Consider the following 12726-nt stretch of genomic DNA (forward strand, 5'->3'; position numbering starts at 1 on the left):
GAATAGATGGTGGGTGTAAGCTGAGAACTGGAAAAGACACATATATTTTAGAAGCCACAGAAAAACAGAATATAGCAGAGACAATTGAGAAAGTAGAGCACATTAGTTACTTTTTGCATTTTAAAAATTACTTATTTAGTGTAGATGTATGCATGTCTATGCATACACCACTGAGCATGTGTGGAGATTACAGGACAAGTTGCAGAAGTTGATTCTCTCCATCCATCATGTATGTTCTAGGGATTGAATGCAGGTTGACAGCAACAGCCAGGAAGAGGAGAGGTAGATCTGGTACCCTTCTTATTTTGTCCTTTTTATCCATCCCAGACTCCCAATCTATGTTGCTCACACTGAGGGCAGGTCTCTTCAGTTAACCTTGCTGTAATCATCTTCCAGAAGTTGTTCTCTTCTAGGCGATTCTAAGCCCAACACGTTAACGAGATCAACTATCACAAGATGGCTCCTGAAAAGAGAGGTCTGTTTGTCAGAGATGAAGAATAGAGTAGGTGAGGACAAAGCAGGCTAATAGTGGTATGTTAAGCTGTTTCTTGGCTCACAGAGTAGAAAAACCACTCACGTTATATCTTTACTTGCCTAGCTACAGAGAACTAAATGAGAGCCAGGCAGCTGCTGTGGCAGATTGTAAGGTGTAGCTGTGGCTGCCACACTATGACCCCTTGAGCAGTGAGTGTTCCTCTTTGTTCTCTGCCCTAGAGTTTTTATACCAGGCATCTCAGCCATTGTCTCTGCTCTCCATTTTGCTGCCTTGATCACCCATTTCCTTCTGCTGTTATGTGACTCTGCTTTCTCTGCCCCCACCTCTCTCTCTGTGCCTTTGCACATTTGCCCTGGCTAGTGACCACACTCTATACTGTGAGGACCACAGCCAAATATGTCCAATATGTCTAGGTGACTCACCACTACTCCCCAGTGAGCTTTTGTGTTGGACAGAGGCATCCTCCACACTTTCTTTTAGACTAATAAGAAGGGAACATTTTGATGGTCCCTGATCCTGCCCCTTCTACTAGGCTAAGAATAAGAGATCACATAAAGAAGGCTTCAAAAGGGAGTCAAGCAGCTGTAGATGTAGGCCAGTCAGGAGAGGAGTATCCAGCATTCATAAAGCTCTGATTTCAATTCCCAGCACTGCATAAACTAGATATGGTGGCACAGTCTCATGGACTGGATTAAGGTCATCCCCAGCTACATCATGAGTGGCCTATATGAGACTGTGTATCAAAAAGGGACAAAGGAATGAGAACAGTGATCAGGCAGATTTTCTGAGGGCCAGCCAGCCATTAGGCACACTGCTTGCTGGACAGTCATGGCTGGGAAAGCCAGGTACACTTGTGATGAATGAAGGGAAACGTGAAAGGCAAGGCTTGGAAATATCATCCAGAGCTCAGTTTCATGTGAAGTAATGCCTTCCCACCCTCTGCTCCCTCTCATGAATGTGTTTTTCTTAGCAGTGTCACCATGGAAGCCTGTAGACCCCCTCTTTCTTAGATCTGAAGAAGCACCCTTGCTCAGCCTCATCACATGAACTCTACAGGTGTAGGGGCCTGTCTAGACTTTTCACGTTGAGAGCCAGCAAACATGGATCATTGACAGAAAGCCATTGCTGAGACATCTGTGACAGAACCCCAAGAAAAGAGACAGGTACAGATTCAAGTGCAGGTCCAAACTATTCAATATCTATTTAATATTTCTTTTTAAAAATAGGGTTTCACTATGAAGCCATGGGTGGCTTGAAAATCACTACATGAACCAGGCTGGTCTAACATTCACAGAGATATGCTGGCCTCTGTCTCCAGAGTACTGGAGTTAAAGGCATGTGCCATTATACCTGGTGCAAATAAACTAATATTGTAAGACATATTAGCTTCTTTCAGTTATTAAATAAACTGGGACAATGGCAAAAATGAAAAAAAAAGCCAAATGGATCATCACCTTTTAAAAGAAAAAGTCCCCCTGTTCCCCAAGACCTCATAGTTTGATAGTCAGAAGTAAATATTAACTAAAAAATCTTTAGTATGCAGCATCTGGATGGTTAATTTCCTCCAAGTCAACAATGTATCTGGATTTACCTGATGACATCTGACCTACAGCATTCCAGGCATTGATTACCTAAAGTGCTCCCTGAGGTCTCAGGCCATAATACCTTCTTTTTAAATAAGACTTAAGAAGCCTTCAACATGTTTCTGTAAAGCTTCAAAGTCACATTGGCACCAGGGGCATATTCTAAATCCATGCCACATACCGGGTGCATTCTTCAGCAGTTAAGGCAGAGCAGAAGGACTCAGTCTTAGGTACTGGATCTGCAGAGGCTCCTATTCTGGAAAGACTCACAGGGATGTGGGCGGGAGGATAGTGGGAGAGAAGCATGGTTTCTATGTGGCTTGAGTCAAAACAAAGAATCCAAGTCAAGTCTTGTCTGAAACAGGTAATGCCAAATCTGATGAAATCCACTGTGATGTTGATGATGGTGGTGGTGATGAGGATAACTCGAGTTCTCTGGTTGACTTTTCAGTCCAGGCCAGGTAAGCATGGGGACAGCATGGCCATGAGTCCTCTTCCTGTCTCTCCAGAGCTTCCAGTTCTCATATAGGCTGCATCTCCATTCTAACATACATTGCTGAGAGGGTGTATATCTGATCAATGCATCTCCAAATGGAGTATGCTACAACTGGGGACAGCGTAGTGATTGTACTTATGGAACTTTTCTGTCTGAAATGACAACTTATAGCCCTTAACTATAAACTTAACTGCTGCTTAACTTTAAAGCTAAAATTAAAATTTATTACACATAGCTTCATATGGCTGGTGGCTCCTGACTGGACAATACAGAGTCATTCTAAATATCACAGAGCAAGCGATGTTTTAGAATAATTAATTCTATTACATTAACATTCTGAGTTTTAAAAATCTGTCCAATAAAGAAAATGATAAGGTGATATCTTTCCCTAGCCTTTAAAAAATACTTGTTTTCTTAAGATTATGCTTGACTATGTGTATGGTACGGGAACGTGGGTATGTAAACTCACATGAGAGTTTATGTGACCACAAACTCAGAAAAGCCTCAAATCCCCTGAACTGGTATTATAGGTGGTTGTGAGTCAGCTAACATGGGTACTGGGAATAGAAGCTGAGTTTTCCAGAAGAGTAGCAAATATGGTGGTTTAAATGAGGATGCCAGCTGATAGGGTCATATATTTGGTCCCCAGTCGGTGGCACTGTTTGGGGTCATATAGGAAGTATGGTCTATATCACTAAAGGCAGGCTTTAGGGATGAAGAGATTCCCCTCATTTCCAGTTGTTTCACCTGCTTCATGCTTGTGGTTCAAGATTCATGCTCTCAGCCTGGGCTCCAGTCACCAAGCCTACAGCTGGCTGCCATGCTTCCCTGCTGCCATGAACTCTGGAACCATAGCCTCAATTAAATCTTTCTTCTATAAGTTGCCTTGGCCATGGTGTCTTATCAGAACCATAGAAAAGTGACTAACAAGTTACTCCATTCTTATTCTTTATACGAATACCAAAAAACTTTGTAAGAATACAGTACAATTAGTAATGCTATCAAGAACAGAATGCTTCACCCTGCCATGGACTAAGATTGCTGTTTACACAGTGAAGCAGAGACTTAGAAATGAACACTCGGTGAACTCAAGGCATCAAAGCATCACAGTCAGAATCATGTGAGAAATTATTTCAAGTCACCTTTTATTTTGGCTGTGAAGTTGTGTTTTAGACAGTGTCATCATAACAGTCATTACCATTTTAATCACAGTAGCTGGAACCACCCCCAGCAGGAGGATAAGAGAATGGCCTCGGATGTTCATCTGAGGCCCTGCTTCTCTTTCCTATCTCTCTCTCCTAGCTGCACATGATTCTGTCCCAGCTGCATATTCTCTCTCTCTCTCTCTCTCTCTCTCTCTCTCTCTCTCTCTCTCTCTTTCTTTTGGTTTTTTCGAGACAGGGTTTCTCTGTGTAGTCCTGGCTGTCCTGGAACTCACTCTATAGACCAGGCTGGCCTTGAACTCAGAAATCCGCCTGCCTCTGCCTCCCCAGTGCGGGATTAAAGGTATGCGCCACCACCGCCTGGCGCATATACTTTCAAATGCTGCTAGATATGTAGAAGCTGAATCGTCATCCAAGTGTCCAAGTCTATCTACACCAGTGCTTCTCAACCTTCCTAACGCTGTGACCCTTTAATATAGTTCCTCGTGTTGTGATGACCCTCAACCATAATATTATTTTTGTTGCTACTTTATAACTGTACTTTTGTTCCTGTTATGAATCATAATGTAAATATTTTTGAAGATAGAGGTTTTCCAAAGGGCTCACAATCCACAGGTTGAGAACCACTGATCTATGCACTATAGAGGAAGTAGTGATATTCCATGCTGGGTTGATTTTTTTAGTGATGTGGCTGTTTTGTAGTCATTCACATTTGTGTAAGTAACCCCTAACTCCTGCTCATGTAAGTCCAATTCATTGGTTCACGGAGCTGGACTTTGGTAAAATCATTGCTTTGGTCTGATGTTGATGTCTTAGCTGCAGTGAATATAGTTAAATCTCCCCATAAAATGTTTACTTAAGATGGTTCAACATTTTTTTTTAAAGCCCCAGGGTTTCTTCTAGACAAATATAACTGCTGAAGTTATCCTAGATTTTGCAATTGAGACATTGCATTAGTTAAGTGCCTGTTTTTTTAGGATAAGATATCAGCCTGCAGAACAGGTTGCTTGTGTTCTCCAAAGAACTCATTGGTAAAGACCTGTCATATGTGTCAGGCACATGAAATGTGTCACACTCTAGTGAGCAACTTGCCTGTAACTGGTTTTCAGTACAAGTTTCCAGACCTGAACAGACTTCAAGAACTATAGCCTTTTCAAATTTAAAAATGATGCTTGTTAATTTTTCACCACAAACAATTATGTCTGTTAAGTCCCTTTGCAAACTTTTGAAAGTTGAAATGTTAACAAGCTTGTAATTTCCTGTTCTTTGAGTATATGTATAAATCTTTTTAAAGATGCAATTATATGAGTTTGAACCTTGGTGTTATAGACTATGTGGTAACTCCTCTGGCTAGACTGGTCAGACACACTAGTGTGAAAAGGTAGGTTCTTTATCAGAGACTACTTCGTAGAGAGGAAGGACATTTGTAAAATCTTACTTCTGTGCAACCTTCATGTACCCCTAGCTTACAATGGTCACATCTGTCTGATGTGTTAAGGCTAGTCTCTCAAGTGTGAGAACAAAATGAGGGAGGTGTGGCCAATTAAGTTTACATGAGTCTAGTAACAACCAAAGTAAAAACTAAAAATATAGCTTTAGACTTCCGGGTAATGTATCTGTTTAATAAGGACTCCTCACAGTATTAACTCAGTATTAATTTTATCCCTACCTTCCCCTAACCAGGTCTAGCTGCTTTGGGAGAAAGGAGGGAGAGGCTCCGCCCCCTGGCGGAGGTGGCCAGTTAGTCCTAGTTCGGAAGGAGGCGTGGTTTAAAGGGGCGTGTCCCCGCGAGGGGGTCACGTGCTGGGCTCGGCGCCAACATTTCTGGCGCGCTCCTGACCAGGGTCCTCCTTGCTCCTGACCGTGGATCCTTGGGTTCCGCCTGGTTCCCTCTCGGGATCCCCGGGGCGTCTTCGTGAGAGCGGCCCGCGTGAGTGACGGCCGCCCAGTGGGCGCGACCGGGCCTGTGGTGGAGGCCGCCTCAGGAGCAGGGCCCACGAACGCGCAGGTCAGTGTGGTTCGGGGAGAGGCGTGACGGTTCCCGGAGCTCCGGGATCTCGGCTGTGGGGCCCGGGCTGCGGGCACTACGCGCTGTGCAAATGCGAGCGACTTAGGAGCGCGCGTCCTAACTTGTAGTTTCCTTCCAGCCCGAGGATTGATTGACAATGGAAGTCACGCGTCGTGCGTGAGACGATTGTCCCACATTCCATCGGACCCGCTCTACAAACCCCAACGACAAAATGGCAAAAGGCCATTAGGCAAGCAAATGACTACAGCTGCACTCAACCAGGGAAGATGCCCTTAATCCATGGCCCTCATGATCCGCAGGAGGCATAGAGCTGGGTTTTCCTGCTTAGAGTAAAGTAGGCTGCATTGTGAAACTGAATTGCTCAGCGCCTGCTAGTAAGTTAGACAAAGCTGACTGAATGCTGCTCAGTAGCTATTTGGTGTATGTAAGGCTGCTTGATAATGGAATTGAACTAGCTTTGCAATCGCTGACGTCTTCCTAAAGTATTCATTTAGTCCTGGAAAAGATACATAGTGGATACTATTTGGCAAAGCTTCACCTCTTAGCTTTTGGAAATTGTTGACAACATTGAAGTCTGTCAGTGTTTACAAGCTAACCCTGAGATTTTTTTCCCCCTGCAACTCGGTTAATATAAAACTAACCCCACGAATGAAACTTTAAGCATCCGTAATTATGGAATAGATACAAAGTTCACTTTCTCTTGATACTCTAATTCAAAATTACTAAGTGAGCCCCGTACAGCCTACAGAGAAAGATGTCAGTACCATTTTGAAAGCTTATCCTTTTCATTTTGCCTGGGCAAGGTATCTTCACAGTGTTTGGCAGCTGATAATAGGAGTAAGAGTTAACTGCCAGAAATTGAGCAAATTTATCGGAAATAGTTGTTCAGTGACACTTGTTCAGTATTCTCATACATCAACAGGAACGTGTGGCAGTTGTCCTGGAGGCTGCTCATTTTTGTAGATATTATTCTAGCAGTTTGTATACTTGCGAACAGCCAGACAGTGTTTCTCAAAAAAAAAAAAAAAATCCCCTTCTCCTGTATTCCCTTAGAGGGAAATGGTACTATTACAGAAGGAACAATTGTGTAAAAGAATAGTCAGTTTCTTTGGAGGGGTTGTATGATGCAGTGTCTATTAAATTATAGACTTTTCTCTTGCTGATTTAGGGCTGTGTGATTATAGTATTTTTCAGTTAGAGCTCTGTTGTGGCAACTTGTTTTATTTTCAAGCTGAGGTCTCATTAGCTCAGGCTGGCATTGGACTCTGTCATTCTCCTGAGTGCTGGGATCACAGGTGGGTAGTCCAGTATTCACCACACTTGGATACAGTCTTACATGTTGACATAAGAAGCTGACTTCATCAGTGCTCTTAGAAAACAAGTCAGTAGGAAATAGAAATCAAGTGGTAATATGCAGAGGAGAGGGAGTAGGATAGCTGCTGCTTCTGAGACCTTTGACTTGCTTAGAACTTTGTTAGTTCTCTTGAATCTGTTAGTTCTGCTTGCAATCTGAATTTCATTGATGGCACTGAAAATTCTTTGATGCACTTAGGAAGAGTACATGGGTTCTGTAGTATAGTTATTGGCTTATACCAATTCATTAATGACGTTTTAGAAAGGGCTGGGGAGATGGCTCAGTTTGTAAAGTGGTTGGTGTTGTGTGGACCTAAGTTTGGCAGATCCCCAGAACCCATGTAAAGCCTGACACACTAGTCTGTAATCCCAGTGCAGCAACAGCATGATAGGCAGACAGGAGACTCCTAGGGAGTTTCTGTGATAGCTAGGCTGTTATGGAGTATGGTGAACAGGAGACCCTAACTCAAACAAGCAAAGTAGAATCCAGGAGAGACACTGGATGTTGTCCTATGACCTCATGCAAGTGCTGTGCACACATTTGGACACATGAGTGTGCCACACATATATCCTACATACAGAGATGAGAAAAAGATGTGTCACACACTCTGCACAGGGCATATTTATGATTTCAGGTGACATGTCCTTTGTCTGAAGTGGTCATGATCACTAGACTTCTGAGGTTTTCCTCACATGGTTTCTTTCCCAATACTGAACTGATGCTGTCATTATTAAGGGTCTGTAGGAGGGCCTGGTGTGAGAACTAGGTAGTTTACAAGGTTACTCCATTTGAGTTTTCTCATTCATTAACCCTGGAGTAGGAACTTGCCATACTAGACAGTGAAAGCATCCTGAACTGTACACTTCCCATCATGCGTCACTGGAAAGTAAACCACAAGTGTGTTTTGTGCTTACTTTCCTTTTAAAAGTGACACAAGCTTCTAGTCCTAACTACTCTGGAGGCTGGGACAGCATATTGACTGCTCAGGAACTGGAAGCCATCCTGGGCAGCTGCCAGATTCTTTCTCCTCAAAACTTTTCTTTAAAGAGAAAATTGTATAGTGTATAAACCATGATGCATCAGTATTATATGACACTAATTCCACTTTCAAGATAATTAATTTTCAATTATGAAATAAAGTGGAAAAAATTGAAATTTAATTTTGTCTAAGGCTCAAAATGTTTATTAAAAATAAAATTCCATCAACTTCCTTGTTAGTATCTTTATTATTAAAATATTTATCTAGTTTGAGACACCTCTGCCATAGTGTCTGTAGATTGTAAGTATGAATGTATGTATGTATGTATGTATGTATGTATGTATGTAGCTGTTTTGAAACATTAGCTACCAGGTTTCAGAATTTTTTCACATTAAAATTGAAGACAGGTGCAGAAGACTCCTTCTTGATGGAAAATACGGTGTAGCACGTAAGGTTGAAACACTGTTGTCAAGGAAGCCACCACGCTTAGTTAATGCTTCCCAAGCCGTAAGCTTTTCCCCTGAATTTAGATAGAATGATAACTACCCAGTGATTAGTCCTTATTTTCTGGGTGGCATTCAACTGTGTAAGCTGTGCCTTTCACAGATAGAAGGTGCTTTGTGAAGTGTCATGTGACACGGGAGCGTCATGTCAGCACTGTTATTTCTCTTTCAGAAGAACAATGTTCACTATCAGGGCGCAGACTCCTGAGGGTCTAGAGGAGAAAGTCTCCTACGTGAAAACACAAGCAGCTTTACCTTAGCTACAAAACGATAGAGAGGGCTTCCCAGAGCAGAGCTTAAAGATTGCTGCCTTCCTTAAATTGCCTTATTTTTCTTCAAATTCAAGTTCTTTTTCTTCAGTGTCCACATGGGATCAATGAGCAGAATCCATGGTCTTTTCATTTTAGACACTGGCCTGAAATTTTGAATTTGATTGCAGTTTTAACCCTCCATTGGAAATTCTAGCTTGTAGTTTGTGCCTCTGCTGTCATCCCCTCCATAAATAATTTTAATTTCCTGCATTTTTTGTTCTTTCAACCACAAAATCAATATTTAGCTAGGAAACACAACATGGGGACAAAGTCCCATTAGCAGCTGACTACTTTGGAATACAGGGTGAAACAATTTCTTAATGTATTTTTTAAGTATAGTTTCTGTGTATGTACGTTTAATTTTTTCCACTGTTAAAATTCTTAGTATATGATGTAGCTAAAGTATTTTATTGGCATGCTGACATCCAACCATAAAATAAGTATCTGCCTGTGATGTGTTTTTCTTTGTGTTGCTGGGGCTCACATCTTCAGCCTTGGATGTGCGAGGCATGTTGTCACGGCTTACAGTTCTAGTGATGGTGTGGACCACTGTGCTTCTTTATCTGCCTGTAGAACTTTTTTGGTTCTTTGAACTGAGATTCTGAACCCTCTGAGTAATTTCTGGCATTTGTTTCTCCCTCTTAGTTACTCACAACTATAACTTTTTAAAAAATTGGCTTTTAAACTTTTAGAGCCTGGGTTTCCTTAGCTCCAAGCTTATGATCCTGCAGCTTCGGCTTACTGAGGGTTGTATTTACAGATATACATCACTGGCTGTAGCTCTGCTTCCTGCTCCCGAATTGTGCAATGCCACTGCCTCGTGTAAGTGCAGTCATACATGGTTGTCCTTCTCTGACTGCCTGATGCCATTTTTAGTAAAATATGTCTAAGGTTTATCTGGGTTCTAGCACATGCCAGAAAAATATTTAAAAACTTCACTTATTTTATTATGTGTATGAATGTTTAGCCTACTTGTATGTATTTGTACTATTGTGTGTGACTAGTGCCCTCAGAGGCCAAAAGAGAGTTTTATATCCCATGTAATCAAAGTTATGGATAGTCGTGAGCTGCCATGTGGATGCTGGAAACCAAACTTGGGTCCTCTGGAAGGTTAGCAAACATTTAACTTTGGAACCATCTTTCCAGCTCCCAGAGAATCATTTTTAAGTCTGAATTATATTATATTGCATGTTTACCATATTCTTTTATTAACTCGTGGGTATTCTGAGTGATGTTACAGGATATTTGGTCATATTGTGAACCCTGAGAATGTGAACTGATCCTAGAACTTTCTGTTTACTGTAAACAAGTATGTGTGGTGTGGCTCAGCCCTAACACACACCTTTAATCTAAGAGCTAAATAAAGTCAACCGTATGTCAAGAGGAGGAACAGGCAACCCGCTGACAGGGAGTGAACATAAGAAAACAGAGAGGGAGTTCTTTGAATGGAAGGGATTTAAGACAGCTGCAGGAGCCTTTTTCTTCTGGGAGGTCAGTGGAGTAGGAAGCTTAGTTGGGTGCTTTCTCTGCATCTCTGAACTAGCAGGTTGACTTTATTTAGCTCTTGGACAAAAGGGGTGTGTTAGGGGTGAGCTAACCATAAAGTGGCTCTTTTTTTTTTTTAACAAAAGAACACAGTCTTGGGGTTCACAGTGTGATCAAATATTCTGCAGCAGAGTGATACTGATACATGCATATACAAATATACGTTTGGTACCCTTCATTAAGAGAGTTGTTGGATCCTATGTTAGGTGTTAGGACATGTAATTATATGTCGAATGTATAACTGAGTTAATCCCAACATGCATGAATTTCACTGAGTGCTTTTCAACAGTTTTTGCTTTCACTTATATGTTTGTTTTGTGTATATCCATATGCATCACATATGTGGAGGTAGCCTCAGAGAGCAAAGAATGCTGGAGCCGCAGAACTGGAGTTACAGGTAGATGTGAGAGGCCTTGTGGGTACTGGGAACCCAAAACTGCAAGGACTTTTAATATCTGAGTCATCTTTACCCCCCCCCCCCACTTTTCACTTTTGAAACACCTTTTGAGAACCTTATTCCTAGCTGGGCGTGGTGAAACTGTAGTGAGAGGTAGGAGGATCACAGATTCCACACCAGTGTGCGTTACATACTAAGTTCTACCTGGGCAGTAAAAGACCTTTGCAGACAACAGACAATGGAAAGCCGATGTTTTCAAGAAGCTGTATTATTAAATCTTTTACATTTCTTATGTTCTGAAGAATTAGCTTAGATTGTTTAACTTTATTATGTTTAATATTTCTAGGAGTTTTGTACTTATAGTATGTAAAATTCTTTACCTTTGGAATTTTTAAAAGTTGTGATTTAAATTATAAAAGAATAGACCCCTGTCCTTGTATGGTGGTACACACCTTCAATCCCTGAACTTAGGAGGCAGAGACAGGTGGATCCCTGTGAGTTTGAGACCAGCCTGGTCTACATAGCAAGTTTAAGGACAGTCAGGGCTATACAGTGAAACTTTGTCTCCAAGAAAATAAAATAGATTCCTGACCAAATCTTACAAGTCATGGTTACCCTAAGGATCTCTGTCGAGAGTTTAGAATTGTCCAGGCCAAGAATTTGCTAAAGTAAGCAAGATTTGATGGCTTACTCTGCATGGTCACTGTGTTAATTACAGCATTTAAGAGATAAAGTATAAATTATACTTTCTAGATTATACTTTTATAAAAAGAAATTAAAATTAGAAGCCCCTAAGGTGGGCTTGCAGGGGGACAGCAAACAGGGAGAAATCCTATAGTCTCCCAGTTAAAGTGAAACATTTATCTGGTTGATGACATTTTCATGGCTGTTCAGAATCTCATAGGAAACCTAAAATTTAGGCTGGTGAGATGAGTCAGTGGGTGAAGGAGCTCGCTCTACAAGCCTGGTGATCTGAGCTTAAGCCCCAGGATGCACTTAAAGGAGGGAGGCCAGAGCTAGTTCCGTAAGGTTGTCTGCTGACCTCCATGTGAGTGTCGTGTCTCCCTCCCCCAAGCCTCCCAGATGACACGTACACAGTAACAATGAGCAGGAAGTGACAAACAGACATGGAAAAAAGAGTAGCAGGACGCTGTCTTTAGAGTGAGATCAGGGATAGAGTATGGCTCAAACCCATTCTGACCAGTGGATTCAGGGTCAGCTTGTCCTTTCCCTTTCACTCAAACACCAGAGCAAAATGCATTTCTGTATTAAGATTCCATGATTTCTTTTTTTTTTTTAAAGCTTCCATGATTTCTTTTTTTTTTTTTAAAGCTTCCATGATTTCTAAGACTTATTATTTTAAAATGTCTAGCTATAATGTAAACTTGGATGATTTTTTTTTTTTGGACTGAGAAAAAACAATTTTGTTGTTTTCTAAAGGTTAACTTTCACTTACAGGAGCTAGACACTATTTTATTTTCGGTGGTATCCAGAGTCTCCCCTGGTGGAGCTCCACCTTCTTTTTCAGATAAGGTCTCTCACTGATCCCAGGGCTCAGTGTCAGTTGTGCTCGCTAGTTCTATGTCAGCTAGATACAAGTAAGACCCAGTCACAGCCCTCACTCCATTTGACTTTATACTGTACTATGGTTTTAGAAATTGTAGAGCATTTTTGTATGTGCATGTGCACATATGTGCGTATGCATGTGGAGACCTGAGGTCAGCATTGCTTGTCTTCCTCAATTGCTTGCTTGCCTTTCCTGTTTATTCGTTTATTTATTTGTATATTTGAGACAGTCTCTCCTTGTATGTGGAGCTCAACTATGTGACTAGGCCCTCTGCCTGGTCAGGGAGTTTTAGGGACCATCTCT

The 12726-nt window shown here is 41.6% G+C and overlaps 1 protein-coding gene across 3 annotated transcripts in view; it reads left to right on the forward strand.

Moving 5' to 3' along the window:
• The first annotated feature begins 5712 nt into the window (after positions 1-5712).
• Positions 5713-12726, forward strand: part of Osbpl1a (oxysterol binding protein like 1A) — a 173134-nt gene continuing 166120 nt past the window's right edge. For 2 of the 3 annotated variants that reach the window (XM_028759474.1, XM_028759476.1), the window contains exon 1: positions 5713-5746. The gene's annotated coding sequence lies outside the window, so the exon portion shown is untranslated. Of the gene's footprint in view, positions 5747-6066; positions 6142-12726 lie in introns of those variants that run through there. The other variant, XM_028759475.1, reaches the window with a different exon arrangement.

Source organism: Grammomys surdaster, unplaced genomic scaffold (assembly GCF_004785775.1).
Source record: "Grammomys surdaster isolate TR1022 unplaced genomic scaffold, NIH_TR_1.0 126298, whole genome shotgun sequence".
Classification (NCBI taxonomy): domain Eukaryota; kingdom Metazoa; phylum Chordata; class Mammalia; order Rodentia; family Muridae; genus Grammomys; species Grammomys surdaster.